Raw genomic sequence first — 24,374 nt, 5'->3', positions numbered from 1 at the left:
CTACTCTGCCTTCACTTACCTCACTTAATGCAGTACTGATAGGAATATCAGTTGAAAGTGTGTTCATGTAGAACATTAGAACTGAGTAATTTTCCATGTGTGATGAAGAATTTGGGTAAGTGTATTGTATGTGACTAATTAGTGGTGCAGTTTATCTGCCTCTTCAGCAAACAAAAGGCTCATGTTACAGCAACCCTTCTGCAGAGAATAGCAATCAAGATTTCTGCTTAAATGATTTTCGTCTTTTAGCATCTGTTCACTTCTAGAATACAAATCAACACCAATGCATTTTCCTGATATGTTTTCTTTGAATCCATTTTAGCTGAAAAGAAAAATGGAGGCATAGCATTATTTTGAGCCTGCATGTGCTTTGCTCTTGATGTAAAACAGTGAAACTCACAGACTGCAAGCTTTTGATATGCAGACATTGCCCCTGGCTGTGCAAGAAGAAATTTAGATGTGCAGATCAGGAAGAAAATTTGTGGTCTTTTAAGGAAAAATTACACTTGGTAAAAATGAGTTTGAAAATTGAAGCTTCTTTCTTAAATCTAATAGATATCTTGATAGAGGGAATTACTCATAAGAAGGAAGTAATAAAACTGGTCCTAATTAGATTTCAAAGGTGAGGGTTATGTTGGTCATTTAAAGCCTTGGATTTCTCACCACCACCAGAGTTAATAAATAGCAACCTAACAGAAAGTTCTGGCAAAGAATGGTCTGCTATTAAAGGTCCTTTTGTAAGTTAAAACTGAGTGATTTGTGATCATGTTTAGTATCTGTGGCTTGTGCTGGAGTTGTAAGTACTTGGGAGGAGATGGTTTGTTCTCACCAGTGTGAGATGCTTGGAGATCCCATTGAAACTGAGCCATTATTTTATTTATGCATGTTTTGACTTGCCTTCAAATCTGAGTTGGAGAATGTAGGTCAGTTGCACAGTGAGGCTCTGGGTTCTGAAAAAGATTCCCAGTCCTGTCCCAGTGCCTCTTTCCAGTACCCTTTGGGCTTCATTAACAGTCTGGCTGGCTCCCTCCAGCACAGAGACTATCAGCCACCTGACACTCCTTTTCCCAGGGGCAGCATGTTTGCTCAGTGATGAAGGAAATGGGTCCCAAGTACTGTTACATCTTTCTAAAGCTGTTACAATCTCCCTACCACCACCATCTTTACTGTTAATCCAAATATTTGATATTAACAAAATCACAGTAGACTAAATAACATTTTCAATTCCAACTGGATGTGATTGCTTCCAGGATGCTACTAGGCAGTATCTTAAGACATTTCTATCTGAAAACAAAATCTGACTAATGGGAGAGGGAAGAAGAGGCTGCTAATGAGATTATGAAGTGAAATATTGGCAAACAACATTTTCTGTCATGGAGACTAGGGAAGGAGGAGAACAAATTATGCAAAATAAATAGAGACTTTTTTAACATATTAATTATGGATTAAAATTTGTAGTTTAAGCAGTGGGATTTAATTTCTTAGCTGAATCAGATTTTATAGTTAGCCTGTGGAATAGACTGCATTTTGGATAAATATTCAAAACATAATTATTTCAAGAATTTAAACCAGAAGTGGGAAGGGGCAAAGGAATGGGGAGAAGTAGGAAGCAACTCTGTAAGGCTCTCAGACTAAGACTTGTGTATTTAATTGAGGGTTTTGTTTTGGTTTTGTTGAAGCTTTTGAAGCTTTTTCAGTCAGTAATATCAGTAATACACACCTTCTCTTCTGAGAAGTCAAGGATCTCTGACAGACAACCAGGGTTAATGAAAACATATAATCTGTAGCACCCACTTTCCATTAAATTTTTTCACCATCAAAGAGCTTTTACTGAGGATAAGTTTTCTTATGTTTTGCATGGTCCACAGTTCATTTTGGTTCTTGAATTCTTCATAGGTCTGCCTACTATGAAGCCATTTCTTACCTTGGTAAAAGGTGGGGGCTTTTTGCTTAGAAAACATTTGCACAATGCTGGTGCCTATTAAACATGAAATGCTTCCGAGATGTCCACTGGAAAGAATACCCATAAATAAAAAATGAACCACTTCAATCAATAATATTACTTTTAATTCTCTGCTTTCTTAATCTTGCCTGTTGCTTTTATTCTCTTTTTATCTTTCCATGATGGTCAAGTTTTCTTTTCAAAAGAGACAATTTGGCCCTGATATTCTCCATTGCTTTGTTTCAACTGCAACTCATGCAGTAATGTGATAGGGACATTGGGAGTTACAATTTCAGAACTGTGCATGCAGGTAATTTTTATTTAAAACATAATTTTTTTCCTGCCCCTTGCTACTACTTGGGTTTTTTTGCCATATCATCTCTTCTATTTTACTGCTTTTTATTATTTCATTTTATAGTGTCTTACATAGACTGAACACAAAGTAAATTAACGGCTTCTAAATCAGAGGCTATTACAGCATTTTCCTGATTCGATGAGGTCTCCTTGCTCTCAGATAAATCTTAAATAATCCAAAGCACTTAGGTGGAAGAATAGTTTTAATAAAACTTACCCGGCGTTAAATTCCTGGAGATTTTTGTCTTTCTACCAGCAGTCCTCATTGGGGTTATTAATGTAGAGTTATTAACTTTCAGATGTTCACTAAGGCCATGTTTCATTCACTTCTCTTCAGTTTTCTTTTAGTCTTTTAATAAAACAGCATCATTAGATCTTTGTCATATCTGGACTTGTCTCTTACATGTGGAGGATAGAGGTGATTTACTGTCTAAATTTCAAAGTCCCAAATATTATGCTAAGTACAGTGGCCAGTGTTCATTGCAGCTGACAGACCTTCCCCGGAGGAAGGCTGGTTCAGCAATAGCAGAGGAATGAAGATGATAACGAGAGTCACTGGGCTGGAGGAATGGGCAGGTGTTAATGCTGGGCAAAGAATAGCAAAGTGAATAATGGCCAGGTAGTGAGAGTGACCTTCCAGCACTGACTAATATTCAGACTAATTTTGTTATTTTTTCTGTGATCACAAAACATGATTCTAATTTAGTGTATTCTCTTCCCCTTCCTTGTTATCATGGAGGTGGTCCCAGCTGGGGGTGGCAGTGAGCCCATGCACTGTGCAAAGTCAGGGAAGGCTGCGCTTCATTGCTGCTCTGCCCTGGCCCTTTTAATAAAGTTTGAGAGCGTGCAGCAGGTGTGCATTTTATGGTGATAACAGAGCCTCTTAGGCTTTAAATGCACTTTATTTCCAGTACCATGACAGGGTTTTAATGCAGCTTGATGCTGTGTCTAAGGTTTACCTCAGCATTTCCATTATAAGCCCCTGATCTCAAGGTATGGTGCTGTGCAGCAGCCTGGTTACAGAGGACTTAGTGGGAAAGGATTTTGTCAAGATTAAGAAAGGGAAATTTTTCAACTCCTTCTGAAGTTATGTAGAGTAAAAATAATGAAAGGAAAGAAAGCCTCTCTGTGTGTGATTAAAATGCTATTAGATCGAGTTTGAGGTGTTTGGAATAAGAGGCATGTCTGTAGTAGAGTGGGAATGTGGAGGGGTTAAAGGTAGAGTGGGACAGCATTTTTCATGAGGTGAGGACTGTGAAGTTGTTGGCTCTGACCTGGAGTAGTAAACACAAATGTTAGCAAGGCTCCTGCAGTGAGCAGGGGCTGGAGTGACTGTAAATGCTGTTCTGCTGGAGTTCACCACTCCATGTGCTGGGAGCTGTTCCAGCCACAGGATCTGCCTGCAGAGCTGTTTCTCTGCATCACCATTTCCATGAGATGGGATTGCTGATGGCCTTTGGCTCAATTTATTTGGCTAGATGCTGGAATGGTGTATTTTGTTTGTTGGGAATTGTCTCCAGTTTGGAAGGGAAACTCTTGGATCTCTACTGGTGGCATATTTGTGACTTGTAATAAACTTTTCTGTGACTGTGAACCATGTTCTTGACTAAAATGTAAGAGGAAATTAGTGGGACATCTGGCCTTTGTAAGGGTCAGACTTTCATTTTTACTTTCTTGGCTAAAGTTTCATGAATTCTGAGTTAATCTGAGTTGAGTGACCTTTTGACTAGGGTGAAGCCTATCCTGTCTTTCTTTTTATTTTCTCAATTTAAAAAGGTCTCATGGATCTGTGAAATTGTAATTCCTTGTGCTGTGTAAGATGGTCATTCCTTGCTCATAGACTCAGATCTAAACACACAATAGTTGGAAGCACTTTGTGGTATTAATTAGTGGAAAAGGAGGACTTGAGTTAATCAGCTCCTTGTGAATGAAATCTTAATGGTTGTATTGACAGATTCCAGTGCTGGCCTTGTAGACTGTTGTAGGAATTCAGCAGTGTGAAGTGATATTCACTTCCCAAATGAAAGTCTGTTAAAAAAGGTGTACTGTCTTTGCATGGCTTCAATTCTAAATAAACTGTATGAATTTTTAATTTCATATTTTTAATGTAAATGAAATGAATAGATGATCTAGAACTAATAAAGCAAATGATATGTCAGATTTTTAGAGTGAGAAGGGATTTCTGGCACTAATGCTAAACAGGCTTACATGTTGCTCAGCCTCCAACTTTAGTCTGCCAATCAGACTTTGTTTTTCACATATTTTCTTAATAGTTTGCACATTCAGGGAAGGTTTTTTACAAGAAACACAGTAAAAAATACCAAATAGAGGTGATTCATCAAGATCTGTTCTGATTATTTACAAAGGCAGTATGTGTGCCTATGTGTGTACATATGTATCTGTGTGTTTATGTGTATGTTTTAAACCAGCAGGCCTTACCCACACACAAAATGTAATCACATTGTGGTTTTTGGGCCACATTTGTGGCCAAGAAATGGGCTGTTTATTCTCTTTTTAAGTCCATTTGTGGACTTTAAAGGAAAACAAATAGATGTAAGCAAAATTGACACTTGAGATCATGAGGAATTCTAATATGCTGTGCCAGAGTTAGGGTCATCTTTCTCCAATGATGTAAAATTCACCAGTATTACAGTTTAAGTAGGCAGGATTTGAAATTACTGCGCATCTAGAAATGTAAGAGTTAGTTAAATGCAGAAGATGCAGAAGGACTTATTTTACAGAGCTCACTTTGGACTTTCAGGGTCCACTTTGAGTTTCCTGTTCTACCTAATTCCTTAAGTAAGTTGATTTCTGATTTGGATTTTTTAGGTTTTTTTTTTTTTTTTTTTTTTTTTTTTTTTTTTTTTTATGTTCACCTTCTTACAAAATAAGGAAGCTTGATGCCAGCTCTCCAGAGTGCTGTGAAGGTAAATTGGAGCATGTTAGTGGATGACCACCATGTTTCTGCTCCTGACTTTAGTCCTGGGCTACCATGATAACCAGTCAGGTGGGGAGAAACTCTTCCAGAAAGTGACACCTTTTGTATATGTTTCCATATTGCTACCAGCTATAACAAGGAAGTGTTATAAATTCAGTTTATGAATTTGTGTTGTGTGTGTAGGCTTGCAAAGGGAGTCATTCTACAAGCTGACTACCAGCACAGGTGCATGCTCCTACATACACTGTGCAAAGCACTGCAAAAAAGCTCTGGAAACTTGAAAAAACACTGGTGTCTAATGAGAAGTCTCATGTGGATTTAAACCTATATTTCATTTGAATTTATTTAAATAACTGTGAGAACATGTGCTACCAAAGCCACTTTTCTCAAGACCTAATTGCTTTTAAGTCTTGAAGAACTCATCTGGTGGATGCACGTCTGCAATTCTAAACAGCTTGAAGATAAATGTAGATTAATGAAATGTCTTGAGAGTACTTGCCTATACATGCACTTAACCTAATGGATGAATAACTGATTATATGAATGTTTCATTACAGAGAGACAGAGGAGAGTCTAAAGTTTTTAATTTAAATTAAGAAGGCTGGGACTGACTTTCATACGTGTCCAAATAGTATTCACGTGTCTCCTTGCTAGGAGTCTGCCACTCATTTACAGTCTGATCTCATCCCTCTCCAACAGGAGCAGATGGAGATTCTTGAACTTGGCCCAAATTCCTAGAAGTCTCTGCACTGACATTTTGTAAAGCGTGAGAGGAACTGGGAGTTTGGATGGCAGGGGGTGCAGTGACAGAGAATGGTACAAGGATGAAGCAGCAACACTTCCTGCATGTCATTCAACAGTGTGACAATGACTGTGATTACAGAATGTCTCAGTGTGGCAGAATAAATGTTCCTGTCTTGCCATCTAGGTGACATCTGACATGGATATTCTTTGTTTGATTGTTATGCTCCCCATCACTTACCCCCAACCCCCATTTAATTAGTTCAAATTTATCATTCTCAATGACATTTCCAAACTGGAACATCCTGATACTTGAGTCTTTCCCGCTCTCCTCTCTCATTCAGATTTGTATGGGAATTTTGGCTATTTTGTGGATATTTTGAGGCCTGTACTGAAGATGGGTGTGAAAGCCACATGCAGATATTTCCTATTCCTCTTTCTCTGGCACATGCCTGCCTATTCCCCTGTGGTCCTGGCATTGCTGCTCCCTTCTGGGGGAATCTGGGAAGGAAGGCTCAGATCCCAGGGGATTTTGAAAAAGAACATGACTGGTTCTGCTACCCAGTGTTATCTAATGGAACAAGCAGAGATGAGTGTGTGTTATTATTGGAAATAAAATAGAGGGGGAAACTTTGGGTTGTTATATTTAGTTACAATAACATTTTCCACATGGAAACATGATTCTGCCTTTTTTTAACAGGCAATTCTCCCTTGCAAGTCAGATTAGTAATCCCGTTTGCCCTCAGCTTTTCTGATTGAATTCTTATTTGCTTCTTCAGGGGTTGGAGATTTTGTGAGCAATCTTACAAGTTGATTATTCATAATTTAAAGCAAAACACTAAAGATAACAGAGTGCTTTTAATGGAGTAACTTCTAAATACAAAATCCTCTTGCTTCTCTCACAACATTAAATATTCACACCAGGAAAAGTCTGGAAGCTCTTCTAGAAAATATGTAACTTCATCCTCTGTGCCAGCAAGATTTGTGTTAGAATGAAATTGCCATATTGCGTCTGACTACAGTTGTCTCTGTATTTAATAGGTGTCTACTTGCGTGGTAGGCTTTTCAAAGGAGAACTGAGCACGCATTTTGTGCATTTGTAACATTTAATTAGTAGCATTATTTTAATATGTGGAAAACCTGTGTCTCTGCATGTGTGTAAAATTGCACACTAAGCTGAATTACTGCTTTGCAAATCATTTTCAGTTTGTGAACTCAGAATTGTTCCCCTTTTTCTTAGTTTCAATTTATCAGTTATTTGTTCCACTGTTCCAACACAAAAGTAAGATATTGTTAATGAATGTATTTTAAGTCTCTGAGACTGGGTGACAGTATGTAAGATTGAAGCAGGAAAGGGAATTACTGCTGGTGAGTGATTAGATGGATGCTGCTTTTCAGTACCTAGCAGGAAAACTGGCAGATGTGTACACTGCACACCCAGTATCTGTTTAATGCAGGCTGTTGGAGTTATTATCTGTCATACCCAGCTCTGACAAACATGGACCAATATTGTGTGCATCTCTCAGTGTAGGAGTCCTTTGTTGTCTCTCACTGCTCCCTTCCTTCTTTGTCTTTCTCTGTGACAAAATAGCCATCACTGAGAATGGATCTTGTCAACCACCCTGCTGATCTGGATGTACTGAGCCAACATCCTCAGAAATTCCACAGCAGCTTCCAGGCCCCTCTGGCATCGGTGCAGTGCTGTGGTCTCCTGTTCAGGGTGCCCTATAAACCATGTGCAGCTTGTACCCAGCCCAGAGGTCCTGCAGGAAGCACGATGCCATTTGGCACTGCTGTGCAGCTGAAAGCCACACCAGAGAAAATGCAAGGAACAGTCTGCCTTTCAAGCTAAATATTCCAGCAGCTGCTTTTGAGCAACAAGCCTGCCAGCTCACTGGATGCAATGGATAATAGTATCCCTTGCTGTTCAGTCTCCTTCTGTGCAAGGAACAGACCTCAGCTGACATTTCTTCTCAAGTTTTTTAGCCTCATATTCAGGCCTGCACATGTGTTTGTGGTTTTCTTTTAAACTGTATGATACAGTTCCTATAGTGAATCTTAATTTAATTCTTGTCTGACAAAGGTCCTCTTGTCTGTTTTACAAGAAGCATATGCTGACATCCACTCAATTATTTTCATCAAGTATTTGGCAGTGTAATTATATACGAAGAGTTGTCCAGACCATACACCTGCTGAAAGATCTGGCCTACAGTATGTATTTTTCCCTGGGTTTTGATCTACTCAGCACTTGGAAAATAATACAAATATGCTTGAGGCATAACCATCAGTATTCAAAATCTGCATTTTTTTTATTTCAGTCTTAACTATTGGTTTTATAGTTAGTATACTTTATGAAAGCAAAAAACTATAACCCATACTTGCTAATGCATAGATTATGTAAAGAATTTAGAAAGGCATAAAAAATTTCAAGTGCTAAATGAAACTTCACATTTTGGTGACTGTGAAGTTAATTGCTCACTACTGAATGCTCTCCATCCCTCTTGGACAGAGGGATAGAGGGCCTTAAGGGATCTCTGGAATAAAGGAGACTCCTTGGGTCCTTGTTGCTTTCTTCAATGGTAAATTGGGACCTAATAAGAAGAAATCACCTGGTATTTTCTTAACCTCTCATGGAGAATAGGTTTTAGTAGCAGCTGGTGAGCTGTTAGACTTTCCCAACTCAGCCTTGGATATGTCAGGGATGGCTGGCCATGGGCATTTTATCCAAGATTCAGGTAATGTGGCAGCTAACAGTTGTGCAGCTCTTATACACCCACCCCTGCCTACACTCCATGGGATTCAGTTTAAATGGCTTTGTATGCAAAAGTCCTGAATCCACATAGTCACTTGCTTTTTGTGAGCCAGTTCTGCAGGAGGCATCACTGTCTGTCTGTGGTTACCTTGAGAGGGAACAACATTCATGCTGTCTTTCACACTGAATATGCCTGGAGAGTTTCTCTGATCAGTGACCTGGTTTATTGTTGTCTGAGCTCTGCGCTTCTGTGAGACTTGGCTTTTTTCTCTCCCCATTAACACAGATGTAGAACAGGCAGCTGTTTTTATGAAATGGTTGTGACATCTGTGTAGGTGGCTGAGAGCTGAGACTGAATCACAGAGTCTTCAGTGTTCTATGTCCATCTTTGCCATTGTCACAGTCTGTATGCTACAGCACATGGAAGAGCAACAGGCAACAATGGGAATGGTACAGGGCCATGACTTCTGACTCTGTTTTACAGCCACTTCTAGTTATACAGATATTGAAGACATCAGTGTTACTCCACCTTCTACATGCTTTTTTTCCATGCATTTGAACTTTTTAAGGAATAAGTGGCTGATGCACCAAATAAACCCAGTAGATAGGGACAAGCTCTGAAATGGAATTAAAGGCAGACTTCTGTAATCAATATAAGGACACATTGCCATTTCTCCTTTCCATCAGCTGGGTCAGAGCTGGCTGTTGCAGCAACTGGATGCTCCTTGTACATGGCAAGCAGTTGTTTTTATAGCAGCTGCCAAAGTGGGGCTGGTTGGGTCTTTGGGAGGGCATGAAGGACACCTCCGGCTTAACTGGGACAACTGTGCTTGTCGCCTTTCCAGAAACAAGGACAAGTGTGTTGGGAGAGAGAAAGTCCTGTGCATGGGCAGCTGTGAGAATCTGTGCTCTGGGATGGAAATCTGCCAGTGCAGCTCCTGACCATAGTGGGTACAATGTCTGTTACGAGTCAAGGGAGATGCCCTGCCTGTCACTTGTACAGAAAGTGAAAGAGCCACTACAGACACTTCTTGTTCAATACTTTCACCTTTTCTTGGTGAATACGCAATTTACTGGGGATTTGTAATGCTAACATCCAAATTGCTTAATTTAGTGATTCTCTGGTTTCTAAGAAAATGCTTTGCAGGTCTCCATGTCATTAATGCCTTTATTCAAAGTGGTGATCCGAGCAGGAGACTAATAATAGAATTCAACACTGTTGCTTTTGATTTGAGGACTGCATGAAGAATGGTGTTAAATTAAAATACTTAGTGTTTTGTGTGTTGCTCTTTGTAGTCTGAACTTTTTTTGTGACAAGTGGCATGAATTTTCTACAATTCTGGGAGAAAGCAAATGGCTATCTAGTTCTAATTGCTACTAGTTCGGAATGTGATATGTGTGTAATGCAAGAGAGATTGATTAGACTCATTAATGACATGAAATTAAAATGTCAGAGTATAAAAATAAGTAACATAGTCACTGCATTTTTTATTGCACTTTTGCCTTGGCTTTTGCATAATTGAAAAGGATCATACACACAAAAAGGAATCTTGCCCTGAAAAACAGAGCATCTGAGAAGAAAAAAGGCCGCTCAATTATTGCCATAAACTGAGTCCCAGGGGACTGGGGAGTTGTTTAAATAATTGCATGAAAAAAAATATATAGGGGAAAAAATAGAAGCAATATATATTTTGGTTTAGAATCACAATGAGAAAACTGGGTTGCCTCTCAACATGAGCACTTGATTGTTTTCAGGACTGGCAGAAGCAGTGGAAACACTTCCAAACAGATCCAAGTGATTCCATGCCTGAAAGATGAGGAAGGAAATAAATGTTCTTATTAGTGTGTTATTTTCTTTAAATAAGCTGCAGTGCCTTGTTACAAGAATTGAGGTCTTGCTTTAATAATTCAAAACTTTAAGACTTGGATCTGATGCTCAGACCCTTCTCCCTTTACCTTACCACTGAAGTGTCATCAGTAGCTGTTAGTCCTGAATTCTTCTGTGCTCCTGAGAGCCATCCAAGTACTATTTTTGCAAAATGGCTTATTGAATGGCTTTCCCTGCCAGCCTCCCCTTCACTCCACAGACTCTTTATCTCTGAATTTGTGGCCCATGAGGTTTGGAAGACAGAGGAGCCACGAGTTCTCTGCTCCACGGGACTCTCTCCTGGGCCTGTGACTTTCTGGTGGGAAAACGGGGGTACATCCCCCTCTGCCACTGTAAGGGGATTTTATGACAAGCTTGTAAAAGGTGGGCAGGTTAAAAACCAGACTTGGTCAGTGCAAGGCAGGAGAGAAGACCTCTCTTGGAACAGAGTGGCCTCTTCTGTATGGCAGTGGGAATAGCTTCTCCTTTCAGTGCCTGGTGTGGAGATGATGGCCTCAGTGAGAGCATTGCAGGTTTTCTCATGAACTTCGTGGACTCCTCCAGAAATGCTAAAAATATTTCCTGCAATGGAAATTTTTAAAAATCTGTTGAACAGATTTTTAAATTTCTGCTATGTTTGACTCCTGTTTCTAAAGAAATTGTTAATCTACATGTTTATATCTTCTGCTGTCCCCATGTTGGGGAAGGCTCAGCTCTGCTCACATCGGATCTTAACCAGCCAGATGTTCTGTATATTCATTAGCATTAAATGTCAATGCCTGGGGCTTAAAATCAGATGAACAACTGGGTTTAAGTCACATCTTGTTTTGGATTAAGATCACAAATGAAAAATTTTGTCTCAAAAACATTTTTGGCAGGAGAAGACTTCAGGGGTGTGTAGTTGTGCTACAGCTTGCCCTGGGGCAGGGAAGGGATGAGGGGCCTCTTGAAGTTCCTTCCAGCCCAATTTTCCATGTTTCAACAAAAATGTGATTACGGTGATTACTGGCAAATTGCTGTAGATAGATTGCTTTCAGCAATTTGTGTGTGTTTTATGGCTGTCTCCATCAGTGTGTAGTTGATGCAGTGTTCTGTGGGAGCTGCATTGTTACAGGTGCATCGTGTGAGGTTCTCCAGGCCGTTGCTCTTGCCAGCACTTCTGCATGTGTGACTTTGTGGAGAGCTGCAGTATTAATATTGCTTACATTCCCTGAGGAGTCAGGTAAGCTGAGGAAGATAAATTGATTTTACTAGACTGGCTCCAACTCACGCCAGCTGAGAGTCTAACCTGATGCTGTTTGTAGTTGTATTTTGACTGATTGTGTAATCTCAATGTAAAAATTTGAAATCTTGAATTCATGGGTCTGATTTTCTATGTACACCTAATTTCTGAGCTCCTTAATTCATGGTACACAACCTGAGTTGCATATATAAGGTGGCCTTTATTAAGGACTGCAAATACTTAATATAAAATATATACCTAATACAAAATAAACCCCCAAACCAAACAAAAAAACCCACAATACCTGCCCACCCCCAAAAAGCCCACACAGAAAACAAACAAAAAAATTGAAATATCAACCACAACAAAACTACCCCCCACAGAACCAGACAGTAAGACTAGCAGGTTGATCACCTGAAAATAAAGTATTCTGAAACACTGTCTTGACATTTTCCATCTATTTAATACTGGGAACTCTCTGTTCCAATTTATTTTTAAACAAGTGCTCTGGAAACACAAATGAAAATATTTCAAGTACTTCCACACAGATTTATTTTAGTAGAATTTATTCTGAAACTCATTTTTGTTGAAAAAACATTACTGGGCCACATTTATCCCTGGAGTAATTGCCTTTGATTTTTAATAGCACTGCAGGAAGGGTAAATTTGGCTTGTATTAATTTATAACACAGGAAATATATACAGCTACAGAACATCTTTACCCAGGGCATGGTACACAAGGGGGAAAAACGCATGGTTCTATCAGTACTTTGTTAATTTAATTGTTACAACAGATGCAGCATTTAATTTATTTGGCTGTTGTTACTGAGTTGCTAGTCCAACTGTACCCCTGCTTTGTGGGCTTTGGGGCCCACAAGGTAAGAAGAACTAGGAACCTGTTGGAGTGAACCCAGAGGCCCAAAGATGCTCAAAGGGCTGGAGCACCTCTGCTGTGGAGACAGCTTATAGAGACTGGGGGCTGTTATCCTGGAGAAGGGAAGGCTCTGGGGACACCTTAGAGCCCCTTCCAGTACCTGGAGTGGCTACAAGAGAGCTGGAGAGGGACACTGGACAAGGTGGAATGGCTTTAGACTGAAGGAGGGCAGGTTTAGATGAAGTATTAGGAAGAAATTCTTTACTGTGGAGGGTGGTGAATTGCTGGAATAAGTTGCCCAGAGAAGTGGTGTCTCTTGCCATCCCTGGAAGTGTTCAAAATCAGGCTAAACAGGGTTTTGAACAACCTAGCCTAGTGGAAGGTGTCCCTGCCCATGGCAGGGGTGGTGGAACTAGATGATCTTTTGAGGTCCCTTCTAGTGCTAACCTCTTTATGATACTCAAAGTGTATGTCTGTTCTCCCCAGCTACAACACTGAGTGAAAAGCTTCAGACCTTCTTGAAATGTTAAGCAGTTTTGCATCTTCCTCTCTCTTTCTGCCTCAATAATTTACTATTTTTGCTGATAGCACTTGGTTTTGAATCTGTGAGATGTCTTCCTTTCTGCTTATACCAACACCTGTTTTTTCCTGTGTTCGGAGAAACAAAAAAGCCACAAAGAAAGTATCTTCCTCTTTTCCTCTTTGTTTTTTTTTATTCCCTCCTCTCTTCCCTTTTTAGGTTACAACATGCTCAGAGTTGATTTTAAAGTGGAGCTCTCTAGGAGGTGCAGTTTAGGCACAATTATGTTCAGTGGCATTTGGTATGTGTTCAAGAAAGTGCTTCCATTAAAGACATTTCTTAAATTGGAAACCAGAGTAGTAAACTAGTGAGTGCTACTTGTGTTTGGTGGCCTGGAAATAACAGAAACATTTCTAAGGGTATTTCTAGTTGTGTGGTTTAGATTGCTTTCAAACAGAAATTTGTTTGAACATGGACACATGGAAGTGAGATGTTTCCAGCTGTGTTATGGGTAGTGGTATGTGGCCATATCTGTGGCTGGGGAGAGCAGTAATTCTGCTCAAGGGCTTCCTTCACCTCTGTGGATGTCCTGGCTCCAGGAGAGGAGCAGCATCTATCTCACTGTTCGACTGCTTCTATGCACAAGCACCCCAAAAATGTGTTTATCCCCTCCTCATATAAATGTATCACTCAGAGAGTCATGGAAGGCTTTGAGTTGGAAGAGACCTTTGAAGTTCATCTAGTCCAACTCCCCTGCAATGGGTAGGGACATCTTTCACTTGATTGTGTTTCTCAAAACTCCATCCAATCTGACTTTGAACACTTCAGTGATGGAACATCCAGAGCTTCTGTGGACAACCTGTGCCAGGGTCTCACCACCTTCATCATAAAAAATTTCTTTCCTGGTGACTCTCCATTCCTTTAAACAGTTTGGCTTCTAGGTGTAAAAGCCCTTTTCTCTCTTTGATTTTTCCAATCTTTGGGACTTTCCACAATTGCTTAATGGTTTACTCACCTTCCTGTACAGGGAGGAAGGGTCTTTTATCACTCTTGTGTAGCAGGTAGTGGGGGGTTTTTCTTCAGTTCAGCTCTCATGCTGTAGATCACAGGAGCACATTGCTCTCACTGTTAAGGTCACTACTTCAGACCGACAGCATTAAAGGCACTTACAGTCATTTTGTTATCTGGATAATTAATCCACAAGGTATTGCACACAATGTGGTGAATAATACAGGAAATGATTAAACTGAGTATTTTCCCTGGGTTTACATCATACTGTATGTGAATCTGGACGTAACGGGCGTGCTGGAGATAGTGTAAAAAGCAGTGGCAGGTTGGATTTGTTCAGTACTGCTGTAGTTTATGAAATTTGAGCTGCAGCTTCTAACTAGTTTGATTTTTGAAGGAACATTGCCCATTGCTTTAAAAAAGTCATTTGGGAATCTGGATTCTCTGGAGTTCTCATAACCTCAGTGGTGGAAGGTGAGAGGGTCTGGAAGCTGCTTGAGAGTGATGATATTTGACTTTAGTGCTGAACATAGCTGCTTTGATTTGCCCTCTGGATAACCATGCTAATGCTATAAGGAGCTTGCTTTCCAAATAATCATAATGGTATAAATAAAGGTTAGAGTGGGATGCATAAAAGGTCTTTAAGCAAGCGAGTGACAAGTGGTGGATGTCTTTAGTTTTTAGCTGAGTTATTTGGGTAAGATTTAGAGTCAGTAGTTGCAGCTGAACAACGCTGATTCATTTGATTAAGGAAGGGTAGAATGAGGTATGAGGAATTGGATGAAATTCTTGTTGCCTTGGCCTCCTGTGTCTACCTCACTCAACATACTGTCTCCTCCTGCTTCTCGAGTCACTTGTTGAAGTAATGAAGCTGTCCCATGGGAGATTTTTAGAAAGGGATATTTAAAAGACATGTTCAAATGTTTTCTACTAAATGGATGTTAGCACTTTCTAGCAATAGAAAAAAAACCCTAGATGGGATAAAAATATTTGAAATCATCATAGATCTCTTCCTAATAAAGAGTCTGTGATGTAGCCTTTACAAACTTACCCATCTTGGCTCTACTATAAAATTACAAATTTGTTACCTCCCTACTAGTGAGAGTAGTACTTCTGAGAGTGCACAGGCACATTTGCTGGCATGCATTTTAGTAAAGCTGCTGTTACTGTGTGGGAAAGTTTTTCCATTGATTTCAAACTTTTAATGTTCTTATTGTAATTTTTTATCACTGTGTGAATTTAACTAAACATTGTTTTCCTGGAAGCACTGTGTTTTCAATGGTTGTTAATGTTTATGTTGAATGGAAGCCATAGAAAAGCACTGAGCACAGTAGGATGCAGATCAGAATTAATTTGTAGACATAGACTTATCAAAACCTGCACCCCTGCCCAGCCACAAAGACTTGCTGTTTATTCCACCAGGCCCTGAGGTGTATGTGTAATTAAGTGTGTTGGTAAGAGGGAAATAGCTCTTGAAAAGAGGATGTTTCAGCCAAAATTATGGGGTTGATGGCTTAGCTACATATGAGATAGTGCCCTGCTGGTGGGCTCTCAGGTGGCAGTCACCCTGCTCAAAGGTACATAATACTGTATCTCATGCAGCCCAGTTTGCAGCAAACAGGTTAGCAGTGCTGGCAAGGTCAGGTTTGGGGATAAAGGTGGCAACCAACATCTTTTTTATCAGGGAAATTAACTGAACAGTTACTTAAAATGTGAGAAGGATGTTACCTTTGTGTGAAAGATGAGCTGACAGTGTCTCCCTGTAAGGACACAATGTTGGCTGAGCCCAGTCAGTAAAATTTGCAAAATTCTACTTACTATTTGTAAGTCCCAAAGGCCTTTGGCTTCCAGGAAGATGGAGTGTATAAAGTGGGGATAATGATTCAGCCATCTGTGTAGACTTACAGAGCATAGTGACTCCCTCAAGTATGTATCAACAGTGAGCTGGCTCTAATTTTTCCAGTTGCCATTTGTAAAATAAATGTATAACATGGGGTCTAATGAAACTTGAATAGGATTAATATTTTGTCATTTCAGAGTTACTGGGATTCTAATCTTTTCATACAAGTTGTTCTATAGGGTTCAAGGGATCTGAGTCTCTGCACTGGCCAATTGTGTTTTTGCTGGTAGAGCTGTTCCCACTCTGGAGTAACTTTGCTTGATACTGGTACAGACACATCCCTGTGCTGATTTTCACAAGTACATTGCACAGAAGCTGCAATCCCAGCTGCCTGTGCCTCTCTCTTCTGAGGGTTTTGCTTCCTTGCAGGGCTGTCTGCTCGTTCAGGTACAACATGAGCTGCTCTAGAGCTTCTCTAGTATGAGGAGCTGGGACTGGCTGGAGCAGACTGTTGTCTGCTGGAAAGATCCTTAAGATGCACATCTGGATGAGCAGACACTGTGCTCAGCCCATGTTCATTTGCCAGTTGCAGTGGGCTGCCATTGGTACCTGTGGTGTTGCTGCTCTCAGCAGTGCTGGAAAGGTGCAGGCAAGAAAACAAGAAGTATTAATGACAAATCTGTTCAGGGAAAGGCTCCTGGATTACTTTTGATATCCTAGCTTGCATAAATGAATGCCTTTCTAAGCTGGAAGTGAATCCTGTTGCTGCCTTTGTTGTGCTTCTCTTCTGTTCTGTTCTGCAGCTTTTCTGATCTTTTGTGGGGATCAGTGGGACCACATCCTCTGCACAGGCAGGCTGCTGGGTTCATTGTATCAGGTCAGAATCTTGTGTTTAGCATCACATATCTCGATGATATAATAAATGTTATGGCTGGTTTGTTAACATTCACATGACTATTAACATTCTTAGATGAAATGGGACATAATTATAGCAAACATTTGCTTCAATCTTAAACACTAATGTACGTGTTGAACTCACGCTAGGGAAGTGGTGAAGGTGCAGTATTTGCACCCTGCTGAGCACTGAGGCTGTTGAGGAATACATGCTGTTTTAAAGAGGACAGATTTTGACAAATGGGTCTCTGTCTTATTATGAACATGCTCAAAAAGAACGTGCTGTATTCACCAGTGGGATAGGAAAGCCCTCAGGCTCCCAGCTCTCATTCCAGCTTTTCAGTGTGGATTTTTGTCTTGGAGTCATTTCTGAGAACATATTTACTCGTGCAGCTTAAAAAAAGCATGTGTTTAATGTGTCTCTTTTTGTCATTGAGATGATAAATCCACAGACAAATAAAAAAAAATCACTGGGGACTTTGGTAATAGCTTGGGAAGGAAGAAATTCATAAAAATAGGCTTGGGGTGAAAATAGCGTCAATCCTTTAGGCATGAGACTTCTAAATCCCTGGCGTTTGTTTTGCAGCAAGAAGAAGTGCACAGCCTCTGTGTTATTAACTCTGTAACATCTTTCTAAATTTTATTCTGTGTATCTCTTAATCTGTAACTTTGTTCTTTATTTTAAACACCATCAATTTAATTTTCTAAACTTCTTTCGGCATATAACCTGTTTGGATTTTGCCTCTTGATTCTAAAGCAAGCCTTTGTTCAATCCTAAAAAAAAAAGAGTGGTTAACTTGAAATGGCTCCAAAATGTCTGACAAAATGCTGCCTATAATAGAACAAAGCATAGTGTTGTTGTAATTGATGATGTTTCTTATTGATTTGCTCATCCAAAAAAGCCTGTCTTGCTCTCTCTCCATTCGGTATCCAAAATGTTGTCTTGCACTGACAACCACAGCTTGTTCCAGAGTAATTTAAGGCTCAGCAACTTGCTTAGCATCACAAATCCAGTTTTTGGTAAAGCTGAGAATAGAGCCTCTCTCTTCTGTCATGGCTCAGTTCCTCACTGTAATTGTGGGGCAGCTTTCCTACTGACCGAGTCTCTGATGTGACCAAGCCTGTTATAATGAACAGCGCTACTTCAAATTTTGACGAAGTCCCCTCGTTCAGTAATTTTTTTGCAGTTTTAAAATACAATTCCTCAGTGAGTCGTGGCAAAATATGTTTGTCTAATTAAAAAAAAAAGAAGCAGATGTTAATATTCTACTTTGCAGCCTGGAGTTCTCCACTGCTTGGTAAGCAAGCAGGTTGAGAAAGTGATTGTAAGATGAGACAACTGTGGTGTATGTAGGAACTTGAGCAACTTGCGTTAAAATATTGGAAAGCGTTGTGGCAGCTTGGTCTGGTTTGCTCAGGTTTATGGGACTAGTAAAACATCGAGATTTTACAGTAAAGGGGCTTCTACTGCCTTTTATTTTTTAAGAAACAGTGCTCACATTTGCAGATCACCTTTCCATCAGTGAGGTGCAAGCCCAGGAATTAGCAATGCATGAGATGCCTATATAAATATCAATTTATCTTTCAACTTTAGTCATAAAGAAAGTTCCTCTAGTAAGTCCATAACATCTTTGTAGGTTCGGCAATCATAGAGAAAAGTAGTAATTAATTTAGTGATAGGAAGCACGAGAGGCAGTGGTTGAACAATGTGACATGGCACAATGTTTCCACCTGGAGTGCTGACTACTCACCTGTGACTATTTGTTGGAATGCTCCTGCTTGGAAAACAATGTGCTTTTTTAAAAGTCTTAGATGTCATATTGGGCTCATTGGAATTTTAATTAAAATTTTTCTCTGTGTTTTTTTTGTTGTTTTGTTTTTTAATAGCCCATTTAGTTATCAAAAGAAATCAGGAAAAGGATGACAGAAACACCTCTTGCCATTTCTTCATTTCTTCTACAAATGTCTGAGACAGTGAGATGATATTCTGCTGAGAACACTGCATGGTGACATTTCTAAGGAGTTTTAACATGCGGTTTATTGCCAACATAAAAAGTTCGCTTGCCTAAAAGTTTCCCCTCTTTGCTTGCAGGCCCAGCAGGTGCTCAGAGCCCTCCAAGTTGTGTTTTCAGCAGCAGAACAAAGAGCAGGACTGGCTTCAGGCATGAAGAGGTGCAGCTGGCAGTGAGGTTGTGATTGCCTATCAATAGGTATTCATCCTATTAATTAAGCTGCTGCTGTAAAACCCAGCTAGAGGAGAGCTTTTCAGCCTGCCTGTTGTGAAGTAAGCTGAGTCACCTGTGAAATAATGTTAATAAGAGGCTTGTGAGGAGGCTTTTTCCAAGCCCTCTTCTCTTGGGGCTGGCAGGAGCCTCTTTCATAAACGTGGCTTCCAGGCCTTCTGTGAATGATAAATGGGACTCACTTCACTCACTTCTCTGGAAGCTCTGTGTGCTTTTGTGAACCTTGACTAGCAGGAGCCAAGCTGTGACCTCACGCTGCTTTTGTTCCTCAGCTGTAGCCATGTTATGATAAAGACTTTCAGCCACTTTCTTGGCTCTACTGAAGTCTTGTTTTGCAACCCTTTGGTTTTTGGCTTCCTTAAGGTTTTGCTTTATTTTTGAGCATGAAGAAGGAAGCATGTTCTAAGACCACTTGCACAATTTATTTTCCTTTATAAGACCAGTGTAAACTGGTGTATGACTTTTTGGGATGCAGGTGGTTTGTTTTAACCATTTAATGGAGATCCTTGTTGTGCCTCTTAGAACTACTCAGAGCTTTTTTCTTGTTCAAATTACATAATTCAGAGTTCTTGCATTTCAAGTTTAGGTCTAGTTCAGTTCCACTTCTGTAGGACATAAAGCAAGTGAGCTGCCCTCTTTAAAGCCCTGGAGATGGATGTGAGCAGCAGAGTGGGGGGTCCTACAAAATCGAGCTCATCCTCTTCACAAGTACTGCTGAGGAAGGACAGCCTGAGACTTCCCTCCAGGTGGTCTCTCAAGCAGAAAGGTAACAATTGTAGGAAATTCCTTTCCTGCCACCAGTTCACAAGCTCAACAAACAATCCATTTGTGGAGGCATTGGGGTCATCCTTCTAGTTCCTTACTCTTCTTTGCTAACTACTTGGAATTTGCTAAACAGTTCCCTTCTGGAGGGATTAGGGAGTGGTGGTCTGTTTCTCCCTTCCTGAACCTTTTCAAGACTTTTTAAAAAGATAAGAAAAAGTTGACAGTAAACATCCTAGAAACAGTCCCATGTCACCATACACAGTAAATTGTTCTGTCAAATTATATGCTGAAATCTCCCTTGTGTTCATGCTAAGTTTGTGCGACTGCTTTTGTTTTAGATATTGACATTCTGGGACCTTCATTCTAGGGAGGATGAGAAGCCAAAGGCAACTCAGTTGTGTGAACAACCCCTCAATGCTGTTTCTTGTTTCTTTAAGAGAACAACTCCCTTCCGCCCGAGCAGCCAGGCTGCTGCGCTGCCCTTTCATGTGCAGCCTTCTGGCTGCTGCCACAGCTTCCTGATTTATGAGCTTGCAGGAGAAGCTGCTGATTGTAGCTGCTCATCAAGAGCACCAGTGAAAAGCCACCAGATTTGACAGATGTGACTGAGTGTCAACATTTTTCTCCATTTTATTTTCTGTAAATTCCTGGGTTTCAGACCTCTCGTTCTTCCCATCAAACAGTGAGCAGATGATGTTCCTCTCCGTGCCCTGTGGCATGTTGTGTTGTTTGCAGAATGCCTGATGATCACTGTTGTATTTTAATAGTCATGTGTATTGGGCTTGGCTGTTCTAAGCCCACTTGTAGCTTCCAGGAGGGTTGTGCTGGCTACCATACATTCTGACACCCACTCAATCCTTTTAAACCATTAGAGCATCGTGCTCTTGCTTAAGGTCATGAGTAGGGTGTGGAACAGCCTTTTTGAAAAATTTCTTACTCTACCTCACTTTTGGAAGATTGGTCATCAGTTTTACTGGTGTCCTCATTTTGCTTTTTCCTTCAAGTCTTATTTTCCCTCCTTTGTAGTGGTTTCTTTTTCCACAGAGTTGCAGTGCAGAGTCTCATACTAAAATTTATCTGTGCCAGCTGAGAGTGGATAAAACAGGTCTGGGCAAGGAAGGGTGTCTCTTTGTGGACACAGTGCAGGCTGGAATGTGGATGTAGTTGCCTGAGCCAAGACTAACTCCTTGAGGTGAAGGTTTTATTTCTTTCCTGTGATTAAGCTGGGAGTGTGTGTTAGTTTGGAGTAGCAATAGGTTTAAGGAAATTATTTCTTTTTGTTTCCTTTTGTCTGTTTCTAGGAAATCTCTCTGTCTTAAGAAATCAAAACAGAGGCTGGATTCTTGCTCTGAGCCATTTGTCACCAAAGAGAAGGGGAAAAAAAACAATCTTGCTAATTCTGATTTTTCTTTTTCCTCCTAGGAAAAGAGTTTCTTCCTAGAAAATGAAAAGAACTTGAGTTGTTGAGTTGGCAGGTAATTGATACATATCTGCCCGGTCTGAAGAAGTACTTAACTTTTACATAACTACCTATGAGTCTGTTTAGGAAGCTGCCAAGCTGCAGTGAACTGTGTGGTTTTCATTATGTCCGTGTATTTTAACTTGTTGCAAATGGCCTTCTTTTATGGGTGGTTAGAATTCCTTTTAAGTTGTCATTCAGAAAGCCCCAGAGGGGAGAGGAGCTGTGACAGCTCAGCAGATCGTGCTGTGCCCTAACTCCAGGCAGGATGCTGCTGTGCCCTAAGGAGCTGCACGTGGCACAGAGCAAAATCTGGTTCAGCACCCCTGCTGTGCTCCTTTGGCAAGACTTGGGGATTTACAGCACTGGAGTAACTGAGGCAGCATGAGAAATACTTTGCTTGCTTGGTTTAATTTTTGATGCTGTAGCTCCTGAATGCATAACTACCTGATTAATGCAGAGATTTTAATCTTCTGACCCCCTTGCAAACACTTATTAATTGCACTCATAGAGTTTAAATTGGTAGAACTAGAAGGGATAATTATGATCCTCTAATTTGGTCTCTCCGTGCAGCTGAACACAAATCTTTTACTAAATCAGTGGCTTTATTCCCCTCACTTTAGAAGTGTGCTCCTTATTTAAGGAATTTGTTTTCTAGCCTCAATGCCCAGTCTTCAGAATTTCTCAAAGCATTGTTAGACTTGTTGCTTATATGATTATTAGGCTGGTATTAATCTTCTCTTCTTAAAAATCAAATAAGCAGAGCTGTTACAACAGCCTCAAGACACATTCTCCCATTTATAGATGTTCCTCTTCCATTTGCTTTTTAATTTCCTAATTTCTTTTTAACAAAGAAAACTTTGTTCGCTGTGCAGTTTGTTTGCTGTTTGTCATGTTTATACGGTTGCTAAAGTAACCTGCCTCTTCTCTTGCTGCAAATTTGCTCACATACATTAAAGGAAATTTTAACCTTTTTGGCTTGTTCTGCCTGGTTGGATATTTGCTAGGACCCTCGATCATCATCATCCTCACTATCATCACAGCATCTAGAAGAGGATTCCTGTTCCAGGAGAAAACCCTTTGGTCCTGGACATTGTTTGGTCTCACTGGGACACACATTAGTCTTTAATCTTTCTCTCTAGGTCATGTGAAGAAAATACAGAACAAGTGGGAAAACAGTCACTATCAACATGTTTCTCTCCTCCCTGGAGGAATCTTGCTAAAGTCCTGTGAACTAGATTTTAACAGTGTTTGAGGTTCACCAGTCTCCTTTTAGGAATCTCAAGTCAGATGTTTGAAATGTTTGCAGTCTCCCTGCTGATAAGGGGCTGCTGGCTGCTCTGGATTTCCCCCTCTCCCTCAGAAATACCTGTTTAATGTTAAACCTTTTGTATTTGAAGAATCTCTATTCTCTAATGCTGATGTTTGCAGAAATAGAATGACTTAGAAGACTTCCTGCTAAAATTGTTTGCTCTTTCAGTTCAGCATTTTTGTATATAAACATGGATTTGGGTCAGTCTCCCCCTTTCTTCCTCGCAAGTTTTTCTATCATGTTTCCATTTGCAGGAAGTCCTTTACCACTGGGTGCCACTGTTTGATAGTTCTTAACATTCGCTTCAGTGAAGCTCTGAAGAAACTCTCCCCTCACTCTTTGGACTTCTGATTTTAAATCAAGGCTCAGTTTTCATGTGGCATTCCATGTTTCAATGTAGGAAAATTTGATTCAAACAAATTTGCCATGATTTATAATTTAGTGGCCCACACTGATGCATCTGCAATACTGAATGTGCACTGTAGCCACAGGGAGTATAAACTGATCTTATTTTCTTTTCTGCTCTTAAAATCTCTTTAAAAAATGTGCCATTCCAGAATTGCATAGGAATCACTGTTGACCCATGTATAAATAAATTGCTTGTTACCTTTGGGGATTAATCTAGTTGCAAACTGTGCTGCTAAGTGCCTTTCCTAAGAGGCATAATTTCAATTATCATCTCCTGAAAATCATGTTACTGCACTGTTATAATTACATGTGTAGTGTTTTGGTGGAATTTATGTGTATATTCAGTTGTGTGCTTTTGCCAGTCATGATTTATTCCTTTCAAAGGACTGACAAAGACTAGAGGACAGCAGGGTGTGCATGACATGCTATTGTTCTGCAGGGAAAAAGCACTATGGTCACTTAGGGTTTTGGATGAGAGGTGTCCAAAATACTGGGTCTTCTTGCTATCAGAATGGTTTTCCACACCCCAGCCCTGTCTTGGGATTTAGATAATCACAGGATCCTGAGCAAAATGAGTATGTGGAATATAAAGTCCTTAAGAAATATGCAGGGAATTTAGGAAAGACAAGTGATGTACAATGCACAGTATGTCTTATATGCTGTTCATCCCAGACTGGAACAGTGGTGTTACAGTGGGTGGGTCACAGACCAGGATTTAGGGAAGGTGAGTGCTGTTCTGTGTGCTGCTGATATCTTTTATACTGCCTGTATTAAAAATTAGATTAGGTAGTTTGTTGCAGTGAAAGTCAACATCTGAATTTTGCCTGTGTCTGACAAAGAGAGGACCTTTTGGAAGGTCTCAGTCTTTTCTCTCAGTATTCTTAAAGCACCTTGTGTGCAGACCTCTTCTTGCAGCAGAAGGGGAGAGGTAATTTATTTCTTTCTGTTTTCTGCCTCTCATTACACAGCTGCATTGACACCTCTTCAGTATTTTAACCAAACCAACTATTTAGAGCTGATCCTTTCAGCTGGTTTGAAAGCCAATGGCAGAGAGCTTCCTTGCAGATCTTGCAGCCTGAGGAAAATTTCTTTAGGATTAATACAAATTCTTCTCATTGAGATTTTTAGTGGAAGGTGTGAGGCTGTTTTTAAGGCTGTTTGTGTCTTGCATCTCTTTTCCAAGCAAACTATAGACCAAGCGGAAGGAGCTGGTTTGTCCTTGCCAGCATTGCACTC

The 24,374-nt window shown here is 40.2% G+C and overlaps 1 protein-coding gene across 7 annotated transcripts in view; it reads left to right on the top strand.

The window, feature by feature from the left end:
- Positions 1–24,374, top strand: part of FAM107B (family with sequence similarity 107 member B) — a 58,366-nt gene that overhangs the window by 18,048 nt on the left and 15,944 nt on the right. For 2 of the 7 annotated variants that reach the window (XM_072918990.1, XM_072919004.1), the window contains one exon: positions 21,382–21,434. The exons of the other annotated variants lie outside the window; for them this stretch is intronic. The gene's annotated coding sequence lies outside the window, so the exon portion shown is untranslated. The remainder of the gene's footprint in view (positions 1–21,381; positions 21,435–24,374) is intronic. 7 annotated transcript variants of the gene reach the window in all.

Source organism: Taeniopygia guttata, chromosome 1A (assembly GCF_048771995.1).
Source record: "Taeniopygia guttata chromosome 1A, bTaeGut7.mat, whole genome shotgun sequence".
Classification (NCBI taxonomy): Eukaryota; Metazoa; Chordata; class Aves; order Passeriformes; family Estrildidae; genus Taeniopygia; species Taeniopygia guttata.
Note: the sequence above shows the minus strand (reverse complement) of the source record. Positions and strands in the feature narration are given on the sequence as shown.